Below are 17,565 nucleotides of genomic sequence, written 5' to 3' on the forward strand. Positions count from 1 at the left end.
CGTAGACATGTTCTGATCATTTTGTAACTGCAACAGCTACTAGCTCTGGTTCTCTACAGCTCTTTTCCCACACTAAAATTTCCTAGGCTCTTGAGATGCAGTAAAATTTGAATGTAGATGGAAATGGATTTGTGTGTGTGTGTGTGTGTGTGTGTGTGTGCGTGTGTGTGTGTGATTCACAATGCTCTACAAAAATCACCTTAATGAAAGAGGCTCAGAATTTTTCACATCAATATAACAAAACAGAGCATTTATGCAAATATCCCCATTGAGTGTTTCCATTATCAGACTATTCTTCATTGATTCATGCAATAACAATACCAACTTGATACCATAATGACTCAAAAAGAGCATCTCTAAAGTGTGCTTTTCCTTGAGCAAATAGAACTCAGTGAATAGCTTTATTACAACAAGACTCTCCTAAACTCTCTGGATATCTTATAGCTGCTTCCATTCATAAAAATAAAGGTAAACTAGACCATAGGTAGGGAAGGTACAGATGGTAGCGAAAGGCCCGAAAGAGGAAGTAGCGTGAATGTGGTGGCACTGGGGTTAAAAACATAATCTACATCAGGTGTGTTCTTAAAACTGTACATATTTAGTAAGTGTGGAGTGTACATGTGACTATGACAAGAGGCATAGTCAAGAGATAAGCAGAGGTCAGAACACATAGTCGTATGATAGGCATAGGAATTTGAAGATGGCAGATTGGATGTTTGGGAACAGTCATTTTGGATTCACTGTGGAGAATAGAATAGAGATGGGGAGAATGAAAACAACGAGAATCAATTTGAATACTTCAGCAGCACAGGTAAAATGTATCATGGGTCTGAAATATGGCAGTAACCATAGATATAGGAAGAGTGAATGCAAGTGGAAATATCAGGACGTAAAACCGTGAAATGATTCAAGTGTTCATGTAAGTGGCATTTGTATATGTGAGCTTAAATAACTTGAGTTTTCTCATTTGCCTATTGTTGTTTTATTGTTGTTGTTTGTCTTACAATATATTGTGGGCAAAATTCTAAAGAGTGCAAATTTGACTTCAGACTTCCTCCCATTCTCCAATCACATGATTTTAATTTGACTTGTTGCCTACATAGTTTCCCACAGCTAGCCCTATATACTCAAGTTTACTTCCAAGGACATGAACAATAGCCTGAGACTTCTATTCTCTAATCAATTTAATTATTTTTTCCAAATGTTTCCTCTATGATAATTGAAAATGATAAAACAAACTAAATCAGAGATGTCCAAGAGTTGACTTTACATTAGAATCACCTGTGTTACTAAGTTGTAGGATGTCTAAGAAACTCAGAGCTATAGAAATGGAATGTATAACCAGGAATGGGGGCTTACTTTTAAAAACATTTAAACATTAATTCCCCAGCAAATCCTTGGAATTTTAATATGATTATCACCACAAAAGACAGGCTTACAAGGTAGTTTAATAGTTTGGTTGCTGCTATATTCCCTCTTAAACAACTTATTTCATTTTGAGATCATTCTGATTTGTTGAAGAATATGTAAGTTATAAGAAATATTTTGTAAACTGAGAAAAAATATTGTATTAAGTTTAAAGTACCAGACATGGAAGTATTTTACTGTAGGTGCTTTCTCTGTTAGAGTGGAGAGGGTGTATTGAATTCTGCCTTCTCACTTTGTCCTTCATTATTCTTTCCATCTTTTTTTAGTGTTAAGATCAGCTACTCTGCCTTTATTGTAAAAGCTTCTTTTCTACAGATTACGTTGAGTGTCCTACATTCTTAACCTCAATTGGCTTCCATCTAGAGCACTTTGTGTAAGAAGCTGTATATCAACAACTGTGATATGGAATGCAGCATCACAGGTTTCTTTGTTTCTGAAATAGGTAATGCATGTGCTCAGGATAAGTTCTCAGTGAAAAGCCTAACCTGTTGCAATATTCAGTTGAGGTGTTACAACAATAGATTCCTGGTATTTCAAAACACCATCAATATGCTTTGAGAGAAATAGGCATATGTTATTATTGCCAGCACTCATACAAGATCCCACCAGGCTGCCAAAGAATCTACTTACTATTTAAACATCTAGTAAATATGCTTTCTCAATGAAAGTCAGTCACAGGTAATTATGGAAAACTAATGTAGTCTGTATATTCAGTTCAGTTTTGGAGTGAATACTAACAAACTCAAAGCTATGGCTTTTACCTTATATGGAAGAGAAAGGAAATGGAATACTTTGATCAAAGTCCCGCTACGTTCATACTATATTCACAAAAACACTGGGTAATGCTATTATTCTTAGATTATCAAAGAGAAAGTTGGGGCCTGGAGGATTTTTTTTTCTAAACTTGCACAAACAATAAAACAGTGAAATTTGAAGTTTTTCCAATTGCAAATCTGTGTTCTTTCATCTGTGTGGAAGCCCTATGTATATGCTAGCCCTCTTACTTGCTTTCTTCTTTCCTTTCTCTAGGCTGTTCTAGGGATCATCTGGCTCATGATATCAGAGTTTGAAAGTTCTCAACTTGCTCCTTCAAACCTTCCCCCCAACCCCTAATCAGATGACTTGTTGTCTAGGAATTGCAATGTTGGTTTCTCACAATTTCTTTTGAACTGAGTCTGATTATTATACTTTTCAGCAGGGTGGAAGTGGGAGAGAATGCTGTCATAGCTATGTCACCATTACTCACATTCCTTCCAAGTTCCTTCTAACTTTCCTTCATCTGACTCAGTACATTTTCTGCCCATGGCCCCTCAAATTCATGTCTTTCTCACATACAGAATATATACATTTCATTGTAATAGTCCCCCAAATCTTAACTCTTTACAGCATCAGCTAAAAAAATTAAAATCTCATCTAAATATCATCTAAATCTGATACGGGTGAGTCTCAATGTATGATTTATCCTGAGGCAAATTCTTCCCCAGTTGTGAACCTATAAGTAAGTTTTGTGCTTCCCAAATACATTGTGAGATAGGCATAGGATAAACATTCCTATTCTAAAGGGAAAAATAAGAAAGAAAGGAGAAACAGGTTCCAAGTAAGTTCAAAACCTAACAAGGCAAATAACATTAAATCTTCAGGCTTAAAAATATAATCTTCTTTAAATCCATATCCCACTCCCTGAATATGTTGGGATAGGGGTTGAGTCCCCAAGGCCATGGGGTTGTTGGGGGGTTACCTTCACTGCTTTGCTAAGCATAGCACAACAGCAGCTCTCATGGATTGGAGTTGGGTAGATGTGGGCTCTTCTAGGCTGGCATTGCATGCTGGTGGCTCTATAATTGTGGGTTCTTTGAGGTAGCCTCACCCGCACATCTCCAAAAGGCTTTTCTCTTGTGGAGACCCTCTTCAGTGGTCTTAGCCCCATGGTGTCACCTTACTGGGAGCTTTCTGTGGCATTTCTCTGCCTGGTCCCCAAGGCTCTTCAAGGCATCTTTTAAAATCAAGGTGGAGGCAGCCATGCTTTCATAGTTCATACACTCTGTGTGCATGCAGAGTTAGCAGCACATGGACGTCTCCAAGGTTTACCACCTGGGGCCATCTAAGCTACAGCTGGAGAGGCCAAGGAGTGCTGTGCCAGAATGTATGGAGCAGAACCTTGAGGCGATGCTAGGCAGTGACCTCTGAGGTCCCATGGGCAACATGAGCCTCTCTCATAAAACCATCCTTCCCTCAAGGGCCTGGCACTCTGGGTCTGTGATGAGAATGACAGCCTCAAAGATATCTGAAATGCCTTTAGGGTCATTCTTTCATTGTCTTACTAAACAGTATCTGGCTTCCTTCTATTCATACTAATGTCATTATCAAATGTTCACTTGGCCACACCCTTAGTGTCTTCTCCCTAACACACTTTTTAATTTTTTACAATCTGGACAGGCTGATACTTCTTCAAATCTTTAACTTTTTTTTTAATTATAAATTCCATCTTTAAATTATTTCTCTCTTGCTACATTTTGCTATAAGCAGCCAAGATTAGCCATGCAGCTCCTTCCACATTTTGCTTAGATATTTCTTCCATCAAATATCCTAGCTCATTGCTGCAGGTTCTGTCTTCCACAAAGCACTAGGACACAGACATAATTCAGCTGAATTCCTTGCATTTTATAACAAGGGTAGCCTTTCTTTCAGTTTCTAATACATTGTTTTTCATTTCCATTGTAGACCTTACCAGAACTAGCTCTCGTGTCCATATTTCTACCAACATTATAATCATGACCACTTAAGTAATCTCTGTGAAGATTCAAGCTTTCTCTACACTTCTCCTTCTCTTCTAAGCCATCACCAGAAGAGCACTTTAGGGTACAGCCTTTATCCATTACCCAGTTCCAGAGTCACTTCCAAATGGTATTTGTTACAGAAGCATGCCACTTCTCTCTCTCCCTCTCTCTCTCTTTTTTTTTTTTTTTTTCTCCTCTAGCAACGCCAGCCTGAGATAGCAACCCCAGCCCGAGAAACACACCACTTCTCGGTACTAATTTCTGTCTTAGTCTGTTTATACAACCACACGAAATACTTGAGACTGGGTAGCTTATAAACAACAGAAACTATGAGTTTTGAAGGATGAAAGTCCATGGTCACAGTTCTGGCAGATTCAGTTTCTGGTGAAGGCCTTTCATCTGGGAGGCCTTGTGCCTTGCAAAAGGGTGCCTTTTAGCTGTGTCCTCACATGGCAGAAGGGAAATATGCTGTGTCCTCACATGGTAGAAGGCAGAGGGGCAGAAGTGCCTGAACTCATTCTCTCAAGCCTGTTTGTAAAAGTGCTAATCCCATCCATGAAAGTTGAGCCCTCATAACCTAATCACCTCCTAAATCCACCATATCTTAACACGTTGCACTGGGGATTAAGTTTAAATTTGAATTTTGAAGATGACACAACCATGCAATTCATAGCATCAAGAAATGTAGCATATGTATTCTGCTTATCCAAGTGAAGATAAGAATGTAGATATCTACATAAAATGACTGTCAATTTATCTATTTTCATGTTTAAGTAAACTTTTGTTGAAGGCAGTGAACTGAATTTTAGATATGATAGGATCAGGCCCAGACAAAACTAATTAAACAAACTGTTGATCACTTGTATTTCACTAAAAATAGGCACGATCTTCAGGGACTTGTAAATTCCCTAGGGATCCAAGAAAATCATGATGGATGTACTTAATAAAAGATAATTAAAGTGTAAGAGGCAGAAAAGAATGGTCTAGCTGATTCTGAAATAATCCTTATCAATTACTTGAAGTAGTTTATCATTATTTTATTGAATTGTCAGATACTAATTTCAACTTTATATTGCCTATTGATCCCTTAATTCATATTTTCTTATTTATTCATTCATTGAATTATTTTTCAAAAGTAAATGTCTGAAATATGGCAAACTTATGTTTACTATGTTTTAGAAACTGTGATAGGGGTTAATAATAGAACAAAGAATAAAACAGATATGGTGTTCCCCATCACAAAGGCTAGATTCTGCCTGTAGAGAGACAGTAAAGAAGTGATGACATAAAAATCATAAAATTATAATTGTTAGAAATGTCATAATGAAAGCAATCATTGTATGCTGTTAAACTATATTATAGGGAAAACCAAATGTAAATTAAGTCTGGTAAATTGGGCAGTTTTGAGTCAAAACTGTGATGGGTGATGAGCCATTTCTGAGATGAAGGATCTTAGTCAATCCAGTGTAGTATAACAGAGAATAAAATTATTAAAATACTGGGTAAAAAGAATTAGGGTAGCGTTAAGTGTATGATCAGGTGGACAGTCATATGAAGAATACCTGACTGAAATATTAGATTGATGCAAAAGTAATTGCAGTTTTGGCCATCAAAAGAGAAAGAAATATTAATAGATTCCTTACAGTCATCCTAAATGAAGAGCAGAATTTAGTTATGTGAAGAAAGGAATAAAAGATGTTCTTGACCTGGAGAAAACTTAACAAGAGGCATAAAGATAAGGCAAGGCACTGTAATTATTGTACTGTGCTATTCATGGAATTTGCAAGTAACACTACTGGAAAGGTTGGCAGAGCCAGAAAGCCCACGAGTCTTGATGTCTTTCCTCAGTGTGGATGCCAGATGTTCTCGGTCTTGCCATATCATCGGAGTTGTAACATGTGTGTTCCAATACATGGATCTCAGAGGGCAACTTAAAGATGGGTTTTTTACAATGATTCTGAATTCCCTAGCACATTATAGTAGAGATTTTCAGTGCATGGAGATACAGAGAAGGTGCCAGTTCTTTCCCTTGAATAGAACAGCTACTTACTGCCACCATGTGGAAGTCTTGAAGTTTAAATAAACATGAATATCTAACATGTTCTAACACATAGATTATTTTAGATCTACAATTGGAATGTTAATTTTTAAAGAGGTACAAGAAAGTCCAGTGGGCTTTTCAAGGAGAATCATCTGTGTTTTCTGTGAGCCTGAGATTTACATCTGCGGTATTAAATCAGACATTAAGCTACACCTAACTCTGCATTACAGTGAACTTTATGTTTGTGATTAAGGTTGAATTTGTTCTGATATTTATTAATCATCTTGTTTTCTTGTCATTGTTATATTACTTAGATTCTCCCGTATATTTTAACCCTCCATTCCAATATCCTGCCTCTCTTGTTATTCAAGTGAGAACTGATTCCGTGAAAATCTTTATTTTTACCCATCCCCACTAATATAATTTAGCTCTGTTGTTTTTCCTGTAAATACTAAACTCTTTAATGACAAATTTTCTTTGTCTCATCCTGGCTCATGTACAATCTCTGTTGTAGAAGAAACATAGCTAGTTGAATCTGAGGTGTTCTATATATAACCAAAGATTTAATGTCTTGGAAGTTATCAAACATAACTGAAAGTTAAAAAGCATATGGATAAAAATAAGACACTTTAAGGCCTAATGCTATAATTTTTTGTGTTCTGTTTACTCTAAGACTCATATTAAGGCTTTCTTGTCCGAGAATACCTTTATAACAGTGGAACCATGTATACACATTACCATCACTGGGAGCATTTACAAAAATATATCAGCTGTATAGTCCCCACCCCAGGTGAATTAAATTAGAATTCTGGCATGGGCATTGGTAATTTTTAAACCCTCCCCAGCTGATTCCAACATGCAATCAGAGAACCACTGCTCTCTATTAAAAAGCTTCCTTAATTTAGGACATTATAGAAACAACAAACGAATTGATAGAGAATAAGTGGATGAGGAATATTGAATGACAACTGCATACAGGTCAATATTCAATTAATAGAAATCTATAAATATAAGATGGCCAGGTGCAGTTGCTGATGCCTGTAATCTCAGCACTTTGGGAGGCCGAGGTGGGAGGATTGCTTGAGGCCAGGGGTTCAAGACCAGCCTGGCTAACATGGCGAAACCCCGTCTCTACCAAAAATACAAAAAAAATTAGCGAGGTGTGGTGATGTGCGCCTGTGATCCCAGCCACTTGGGAGGCTGAGGTGGGAGAATCCTTGAGCCTGGGAAGCGGAGTTTGTGGTGATCCAAGATCGTGCCACAGCATTCCAGCCTGGGTGACAGAGTGAGACCCTGTCTCAAAACAAAACAAAAAATGTGTATGTGTATGTGTGTGTGTGTATGTATATATATATATATATAACAATATATACACATACACACACACACGCACACACGCATATGTACTCATATACATTTTCTTGTATTACTCCATATATATGTATGATGTAATGCAATAAAATTTAAATTTCCTACTTTTCTTTATAAGAAATTGGTAAAAACCCTTGGTAAATGTAGCTAGGAGAACTGATTTTGTTTCAATACATTCCAGATTTATATTACAATTGTATTATCCAAATTCTGCGGTATCTCTTCATTTTATTTCAGGAACTCCAGTATCATAGCAGTTTGCAGTTGGAGAATTAGTTCAGTATGTCAATCAAGGTTCTTGTTTCTACTTAAAATTGTATTCTGCAATAATTCCAAGTCTTCATTTAACAGAGAATTAATTTACCAGTGAAGTCTACTTTCTTCAAAATGTACTTTGAAAATGTCAGCTTTGGCCGGGCACCATGGCTCACGTCTGTAATCCCAGCACTTTGGGAGGCTGAAGCAGGCAGATCACTTGAGGTCAGAAGCTGGAGAACAGCTTGGCCAACATGGTGAAACTGCATCTCTGCTAAAAATACAAAAATTATCCAGGCGTGGTAGTGCCCGTAATCCCAGCTCCTGGAGGCTGAGGCACAATAACCCCTTGAACCCAGGAAGTAGAGATTGCAGTGAGCTGAGATCGTGCCACTGCACTCCAGCCTGGACGACAAAGTCAGACTGCCTAGAAAAAGAAAGAAAGAAAGAAAAAAAAAGTCGGCTCCTTCTCTTATATAACTGAAAAATATTTGAGCATACTCTGAACATACATCCTACATTTGGTGCCCTTGAACATACATTCAATGTTCTTGGCCACATATGGGGGGATTTTATAATATTCTCCCTGTTGCAAGAATCATAAATTCTAAATTTCATGCTGAAAATAAATTCCCTTCTCCATCCCACAGGCTGAAACATAGTTACCATGATATTGTCTGTGTAACATAAATTTGAGTCACCTGTGCTTGCAAGTATGCAAAATTCAACTATTTAACCATTTTATAGTCATTCTGATATATATTGCATAACCAGTAGATTATTTCTAAATGAATGTTAATATCAAATAATATTTGTTCATCTTTGGAATATATACTTTTCTCCTCACAGCCATTTAATTCCCTCTCCCATCTATTTATGTCATTCCAGCTTTATTTTAATATTTTCAGAAAGATCTGGTAAATGAAAACAAATTAAAATATCAAGGAATATTTAAATTATTCCTCCTTCCAGTGGCACAATGGACCCTTATAGACCAATAAATTTGGTTATTAAAAGAATACATCTCTAAGATACATGCACTTTTAAAAATGATAGGTTGGCAAAAGCAGGGACAGTAGATATTTTGTGATAAAATTTTTATTCCGCCAAACTTCTCAGGTCACTTTATTGACTTAAAATACTTGCCTTGCTCTAACTCAGAGTTGTAGTCTCAGACATTTATGTGTCACATAAAATCTTCCACAGACTAGGAATCGGTAGCACACGCCCTTGCTCTTAAGGATATATATGTAAAAAGGTAACTTGAAAGCATAGGTCTGGCTCAGATTTATAGGGATTCATGTAAGCCATCTAGAGTTAGGGAAAGATTCTTAGGAGAATACACCTAAAGTTGACCTTAAAAAACAAATAGGAACTACTCTAAAACAGAGAAAGATTATTCAGTTGGATGAATCAATACAGCAAAGGCAGAGAAGTGGAGGTCTGAAGTGACATGCTACCTTTCAGGAGCTACAAGTAGTTTGGCATTACTGAAATGTAAAATGCAAGACAAAAAGTTGCTAGAGATGAGGCTGTAGAGGAGCTTAAAACTTACTGGCATGTTAAAGATCTTGAAATTTAATTTATTGCCTTTTCTTTTTGTTCAAATCATGCCTTTTGTAACCCCTCCAAAGATATCAACAAAATAGTTGCCTTCTAGCCCCACGTCTCATTCAAATACAGCAGCTCAGTTTCTGCTTGTTGTTTTTCATTTATATTGACAACTAATATTTTACCTAATCAAAGCTTGTTAAGGCTAAAACCAAAAATTCATACCTATATTGTCAACAATAAGGAACCAGACTTTTTTTTTTAACCTGAGGATGATCATGATCAGATTTAATTGTAAGTGGACCTTTCTGGGAGTCTTTGTAGATTCTGATTTCAAGGTCAAGATTTGTGGCCAGGAGATAAGTTAGCAGGTGAGGCTTTGAATATTAAATGACTTGCCTAAGTGGCCAAAATTACAATAAAACATTAAGATTAATTTGCTGATTACTTAGTGTGTACAATAACTCTTTCTTTTTCTTTGGTAAAAGATATGCTACTAATGAAGTCATAATTGAATTAAGATGATTAATACACATTTTAATAGAGCGTGTTTGTTTTTACAGTTCTCAGATTATCTGCTCATCTAGCCTGTGCCATATTAAGTGCTTGTCCTTGATTCCTCTATTCTTTATTCTTGATTGTCTGGGTGCTCCTTGGTCCTGCTCTGAAGGACTTCACTGATATGAGTTGTGGTTGCCTGGGGCAATGAGAGAAACCAGGCACATGTCTTCAGCACTACCAGGCCAGCCTTGGTTCTTCATCTTCTGGCTCTGGGGTCCCAAAACAGCAACAGGGAACAAGCCTCGATGCACAGGTCCTTTTTAAGTCTCTAATTTCAGATTTGCTAATGTGCAAACCTAAATCAGATAATCAAGCCCAGATAGAAAGGTAGAGGGAAAGATGCCACAGCTTTATAGGAAGAGCGACTAAGTCACATTGCAAAGGGGATGCATTAAAAATGGGAAGAATTTGTGGCCTTTTTTTTTTTTTTTTTTTGCAATCTGTCACAAAGTATGTTTTGCCCAAATATTCCATATGAAATTATGTCCTTGCAAACTATCATAGTCTTTTCTATGTTGATTATATATTAATTATACCTTAAATATTCCTTAATGTACAGGCAGTAATATCACTAGCATGAAGGCATTCATAGTCACAGAGTGACTTGTTTTGACTTGAAATAACTTGCCTTGGTTTCTTCACACTTTGTCCAGTACCTGCTGTGGCTTCCACAGTGGCTGCCCTTAAATCAAGAGTATCTACTTACTAGTTTTGGAACTAACTAACTGGATTTTGTTTAGACTGAACTCAGCCTTGACCTCATCAAACACTACATTCAAAACAATTGAAATAGCTGTCTTAAACTGACATTAAATATAAATCAGGTTATAAATATCATAATTCTTGGATATGATTTTGATGTTTACTTATAATTTCATTATTGCATCCATACAATATGTTTTTAAAACTCAAACTGTCTTCTTTGCTAAGATTTTTAGTAAGTCTTTTAAATGTTCTGTTTTCAAATCATGCCTTCTAAATATATCTTCATCCTTTTGTCCTCAGCCTTACTCATGAACCTATGTTAACTCTTCAAAAGATTAGTAACTCATGGAATGTTAAATCTAGAAAAAAATTGGGGTATAATATAATCCAAAGTCCTAATTTTTTATGAAGAAAGTAAAATTCAAGTAATCGGCTTATCCAAAGTCGTACAGATACTTATAGGAGAAGCAGAAATCTAACTTGCCTTTCCCATTTGTTCTTCTTCAGTATTTTTTTTTTCTCTAAATCACCAGATGTTCTCTTTTATTTTCGATTGTAGGGCAAGAAGCAGTATTTGATCATGGCAAGGTAATGAAGGCAGAGGAATCAAGAGAAAATTAATAGTTATTATTTAAGAATAATACATCCCTTTGTTGAGTGATTTATTGGTAATGTGTGTGTATATATGTGTGTGTGTGTATATATACATATATATATATATACACATATATAATTTTCACTCAGTCTCTCAAGTAATCAACTGTATCGTAAGAACTCTGGTCTCCTAGTAGATGACACTTCCAAGGCATGGATAAATTTGATGCTTATATTGTTTGTAGGTTATAAAATTATCCCCTGTTTTTAAGCCACTTATTTTAAGGTATATATAATCATATTAGGAATCTTGTAGCATTTTCTAAACTCCTATATATCTTTTTGAACTCTACAGCATCTGAATTTGGCCAAACACAACAAATCAGACTTTTTGTACTCCAGGCATTAATGCCCATCTCAGGTAGTACACGTCAAAGTGTCTGTAGTCCAACTGTTACTGAAAGCCTCACTGGAAAGGTGATAGTTGTGGGGAGTTATATTAAAAACATGTAGATCCTCTATCTCTCTAGATAATCTATGAGTTATTGGATCAAGCTATATCAGTGAAAAGGAAAATGTTGGGCCATCTAGTTTTGGAGCCTTGTATAACTTCATTCAATAGTTTGCATTTTAGTGAGATGGTAGATTTCTGGAAGAGTTACTACAACATGTTTTCCTGCTGTATCCTGTCAGGTGATTACCCATTGCTCATTATCTCCTATGTAGCTAAGTGCCTACCCCTTTTTAATGGGCCCTGTAAAAAAGTAAAATGATTTTAGAGCAACTGCAAGAAAAGAAAATAACACAGTTGTTTGGAATGACTAATTAGAACCATGTAGCTAAATATGCTTCCCTTTTTTACTGTGACTTTCAGGAAACAGAGTAAAATGTATGACTCAGCTACACGATTTATGTAAGCTCTTAAGACTTCTTCAGTTGTGTATTGTTCATCTCTCCCCAACTCAACCTATATTTCTGATCTACATTTCTATTTCCCCCAATTTAATGTAAAACTAAAAATATTTAGTTTTAATTTCTATAAGTGATTCCAAATTTATTGTAAATAAGGCCTTAAAGTGTGGGTTGAATGGATGAGCGAATGAATGCATACCTAAATGCATATATTCTGAATAAAGACCATAATAGTTTTCTTCTGTCATTATTTTTTCTTATGTCATCATACTATTCTTTTCCATGCAGGCTTATGGCATAGGTACTGTTATTTTAGACTAGGAAACTGGAGTTTAAAAGAGTTAAATTGCTCAAGTTTAGATCAGCAGTAAAAAACAAAAAACAAAATAATACTAAAACTCAGGGTTACTAATTACAATACAATCCTCTTTACATTGTACCATGATCCTAATAAAATTTCTTGTGAATTAGAGATAAAGTCAGCTACTGAGGTTGAATTCTTTCAGTAACATAAGTCCTCTGCAGCACAGGAATTTGAATAGACAGTCAAGTCCATGGGTTTCTGCTTTTTTGCACAGAAGTAAGAAATATTTAAAAAATTTTAAAGATACTGTGTAATATAATGTGTATTTTACTTTTCAAGTTCATTAGCCAAAATTGAATTTATTTTGTTTTTCTCAACATGACAGTAGAAAATATTCTACCAATACAGTTTCTGTTCTTAAAGAAAAGTACATTAAATTATTTTGTGATTCTTTGCAATATCCTGGTTTAATTCTCTAATTTCTAATATTTTAGATGAAAATTATGTCTTTTAGTTGAGGCATCAAGTTCTTCTTAATTAATAATAATTATAATGGTGATGATTATGGTAAACAGTATTTAGAGGTTTCTCTATGCCAAGCATTTATAATTATTTTCTCATTTAATCATTTCAAAGTATCAATAGATATGATTATTGTTATATAAAAAAATTAAAAAATTCAAAATGGATCTATAATGTTCTGAGGAGTTCACACTAGTATACAGAAGAGCAAGGCTTTGAGTCTGTGTATGGATGGCTAACTGTAATCCTCATACTCAATATATTACTACTATAACAAGTACTGCCACTACTACCACCACAAGCAAACATTACATAATGCTTATTCCAGCCAGATACTGTTCTAACAGATTTATGTACATAAACCTATTTAATTCTGAACATAATCTTAGATGGTTTCTCATTTTAGAGAAAATAGAGACTCAAGGAGTTAAACTTGTTCAAAATTTCAGTTATTTCATTATAGAGCCCAGATTCTATCCTATACAATCTCATTTAAGAAGATATGGACTTGTCTACCATTTTACATTCTCTGTCTACTAGCAGTTATTTCTTCTCTGGTTTGCTTAACAATTGTTTATATTGTGAATACTTTTCAGAAAGAAGTGCATTCTGATTTTATGAGATGGGGCCCATTTAAATCCCATCTGGTTTGTTTACTTCCAAATTACTCTTGTTGTCTAGAGATATTGACTTTATTTGTAAATTTTGTAAAAATCTAATGGTACAGAAACCTGGAGGAAAGAAGAACTTGGAGATAGCTGTAGAATTTAAGGCATATGTGTCTGACTTTGCATACTATTTTTTTTCATAGAAAAATACTTTCTGTAATTCTATGTGTGATTTATTTTGCTCAGTTTGAAAGATCATACTCCACGTATGATCCTTTTAATGTTCTGATGAATTTAGTTTGATAGCATTTTGTTGGAGGATTTTTGCATCTGTATTCATTGGGAATATTGGTCTATAGTTTTCTTTTCTTCTAGTGTCCTAATCTGCCTTTGGCATAAGAGTAATTCTAGCCTCATAAAATCATTTTGGAAGTATTCTGTCCTCTTCAACTTTTTGGAAAAGTTTGAGAAGGATTGGCATTAGTTCTTCTTTAATGCTTGGTAGAATTCACCAGTGACACTATCTTGTCCTGGGCTTTTCTTTATTGGAAAGTTTTTGATTATTGATATACTTACTAATTATTAGTCTGTTCATGTTTTCTATTTCTTCATTATTTATTCTTAGTAAGTGGTATGCTTCTAGAAATTTGTCTATCCTAGTTTATCCAATTTATTTGCATATGATTGCTCATAGTTTTATGATGCTTTATTTCTGTGGTATCAGTTTTAAATGCCTCTTTCATTTACATTTTTATTTATCTGAGTGCTCTCTTTTTTTCTTGGTTAGTCAATATAAAGTTTTGTCAATTTTGTTTATCTTTAAAAAGAAAACTCTGTTTTGATAATTTCTATTGCCTTTCAAGTCTTTATTTATTTATGCTCTTATCTTTATTATTTCCTTCCTTCTGCTAATTTTGGGCTTAGTCTCCTCTTCTTTTTCCAGTTCTCTGAGGTGTTAAGTTAGGTTGTGAGCTTGAGATTCTTCTTTTTTCATAAAGTAGATATTTATCACTATAAGCTGCCACCTTAGAACTGCTTTTGTTGCATCCTGTAAGTTTTGGTATGTTGTAATTCCAATTTTATTTGTCTTGAGGTACTTTTAGATTTCCTCTTTGATTTCTTTTAGGATGAATTTGTTGCTAAGGGGTTTAGTTTTTAATCTCTACATATTTGTAAATTTTCCAATTTTCATCCTGCTATTGATTTCTAGTTTCATTCCTTTGTGGTTGAAAAATATACTTGAAATGATTTCAATTTTCTTAAATTTGTTAGACCAGTTTTATGGTCCAACATATAATCTATCTTGGAGAATATTTATGTGTTTTTGAGAAGAATGCATATTCATCTGCTTTTGGATAGAATATTCTGTACCTGTATTCTAGGTCCATTTGGTCTATAATGTGATTTGCATCCATATCTCCTCATTGATTTTCTGTCTAGATGATTTATCTGTTGTTGGAAAGTGGGGTATGGAAGTTCCCTACTATTCTTATGTTGTTATCTATTTCTCCCTTCAGTTCTATTAGTATTTGCTTTATTTATTTAGGTGCTTCAGTGTTGAATATGTGTGTGTCTATGTGTGTGTGTCTATGTGTGTGTGTGCGTGTGCGTGGGTGTGTGTGTGTATCATTGTATCCATTCCGTGTGTATATCATTGTATCCTCTTGGTGGATACAATGACCCCTTTATTATATAGTGAACTTATTTGTCTTTGTGACAAGTTTTTGATTAAAGGTTTAATTGTTTTAAATGCAGCCACCACTGCTCTCTTTTGGTTATCATTTGCAGGGAATATTTTTTCCATCCCCTCACTTTTACTCTATGTATGTTCTTAAAGCTAAAGTGAGTCTTTTGTAGGAAGAATATTGTTGTATCTTGGCTTTTTATCCATTCAGCCACTTTGTAACTTTTGATTGAGAATTTAATCCATTTACATTTAATTATTGATTGGTGAGTACTTACTATTTCCATTTTGTTGTTTTCTGACTGTTTTGTGAGACCCCAGGTCTGACTGCTCGAGGCTGCTTTAGGTCTCTGCTTCCTGCATTCCAATTCAGCACTCCTTGGCCACCTCAGGTGTGGCTCAAGTGGCTAAGGTGAGGCTCAAGCTGCTGCTCCAGTGAGAACAGGTGGTAAGCCTTGGTGTACGTGGTGCTAATCCTGCAGACATATAAACTGCACAAATTGTGGAGTCATGGCTTCCTCCAGCTACGTTTCCAAAGGATTTCTTGGAGAGTTTTGGAACCACTGCAGAACCCTGTCACAAGGGTGGGGCTTTCACAGATAGCCTTCACTAGAACAGTGCTTACTGGAGTTGTGGGTACACGGCTGCCCATGAAACTCCAGAACTTTAAAGCCTCCAGCATGCTATGCCATGACAGCCTGGTAGAGCTTCAGCGATCCAGCTCCAAACAATAAGAGCATTATAGGCTGAGCCTAGAAAAGCTATAGGGACAAGGCTACCCTGGGCTTTGGGGTCCCAATCCCTGCCCAGTTGTGTCTGGAAGGTGAGATGTAGTCAAGGCTATTCTCAAGCTTCAAGGCTTAATATTGTTTGCCCTGCTCAGTGTGGACTTATAGGAATTTATTATTCCTTTCTTCTTACCCATTTCTCATTTGGAATGGGACTGCCTACCCTCTGCCTGTCCCACCATTGTATTTTGGAAGCACTTGTTTGATTTCACAGTCTCGCAGCTGAAGGGAAATTTGCCTCAGGATGTATTGTGCCTTGAGTTTCACTCATATGTGATTTAGATGAGACAATAGACTTTAAATTTAGTGCTGGAATGAGTGAAGACTTGGGGCTATTTGGATGGAATTAATGTATTTTGTATGTGAGAAGAAAATTAGTTTTGGGGGTGGGGGCAGTGACAGAATACTATTACTTGATGGTTTTTTTTTTTCGCCTTCTAAAATTTATGTTGCAATTCAATCCTTGATGTATCAGTATCGGGAGTTGTGGACTTTGGTAGGAGATTGAGGAATTAGGGATTAGGCGCTCTTGTAAAATAACTTGACAGAGTTACAGAGTCAGTTTGCACCTTTTTGCCCTTCTGCCTTCTGCCTTGTGGGCAAACAGTGTTCCTCACCTCCAGAGGACACACAACATGCTATCCTGAAAGTGGAGAGCAGCCTTCACTAAATGCAGGAATCTCAATCTTGGGCTTTCCAGACTCCAAAACTGTGAACAGTAAATTTCTATTCTTCATAAATTACCCAGTATGGGATAATATTCTGCTATAGTAGCCCAAATGGACTAAGAGACTCCATTAACAAATTATTATAGTGTCTTAGTCTCTTTGGGCTGCTATAACAAAATACCTTATACAGGATAAGTTATAAGCAACAGAAATTTATTGCTCACAGTTATGGAGGCTAGGAATTTCAAGATTAAGATGGTAGCATATTTGGTGTCTGGTGAGGGCCTGTTGCTCATAGATGGTGCCCTCTATATGTGCTCACATGTTTAATGGGGCACACATTTCTTCAGCCTCTTTTTATAAAGGCAATAATTTCATTCATGAGGGTAGAGCTATCCTAAAAAGTCCAACTTGTTAACACTATCACATAGATGATTAAATTTTAACATATGAAGTTTTGGGGACACATGCAGAGTGTCACATGTAGCTATTATTTTTAATAATTTTGCCTTTAATGTTTTTTACTGGATTTAAAAATAAGACCCACCATTATGCTATTAAAGTATTCTGAATTTAACTACATATTTAACTTTACCAATGAATTTTATACTTTCATATATTTTTATGTTATCATTTAGCATTTGTTGGTTTCATTCAATTTGAAGACTGCCTTTTAATATTTTTTGTAAGGTAGCCCTAGTGATGATAACCTTCCTTAGTTTTTGTTTTTCAGGGAATGGACTTATCTTTCCTTCATATCTGAAACACAATTTTATACAAAAAGCCAACATTATTA

Source organism: Pan paniscus, chromosome 11 (assembly GCF_029289425.2).
Source record: "Pan paniscus chromosome 11, NHGRI_mPanPan1-v2.0_pri, whole genome shotgun sequence".
NCBI lineage: Eukaryota > Metazoa > Chordata > Mammalia > Primates > Hominidae > Pan > Pan paniscus.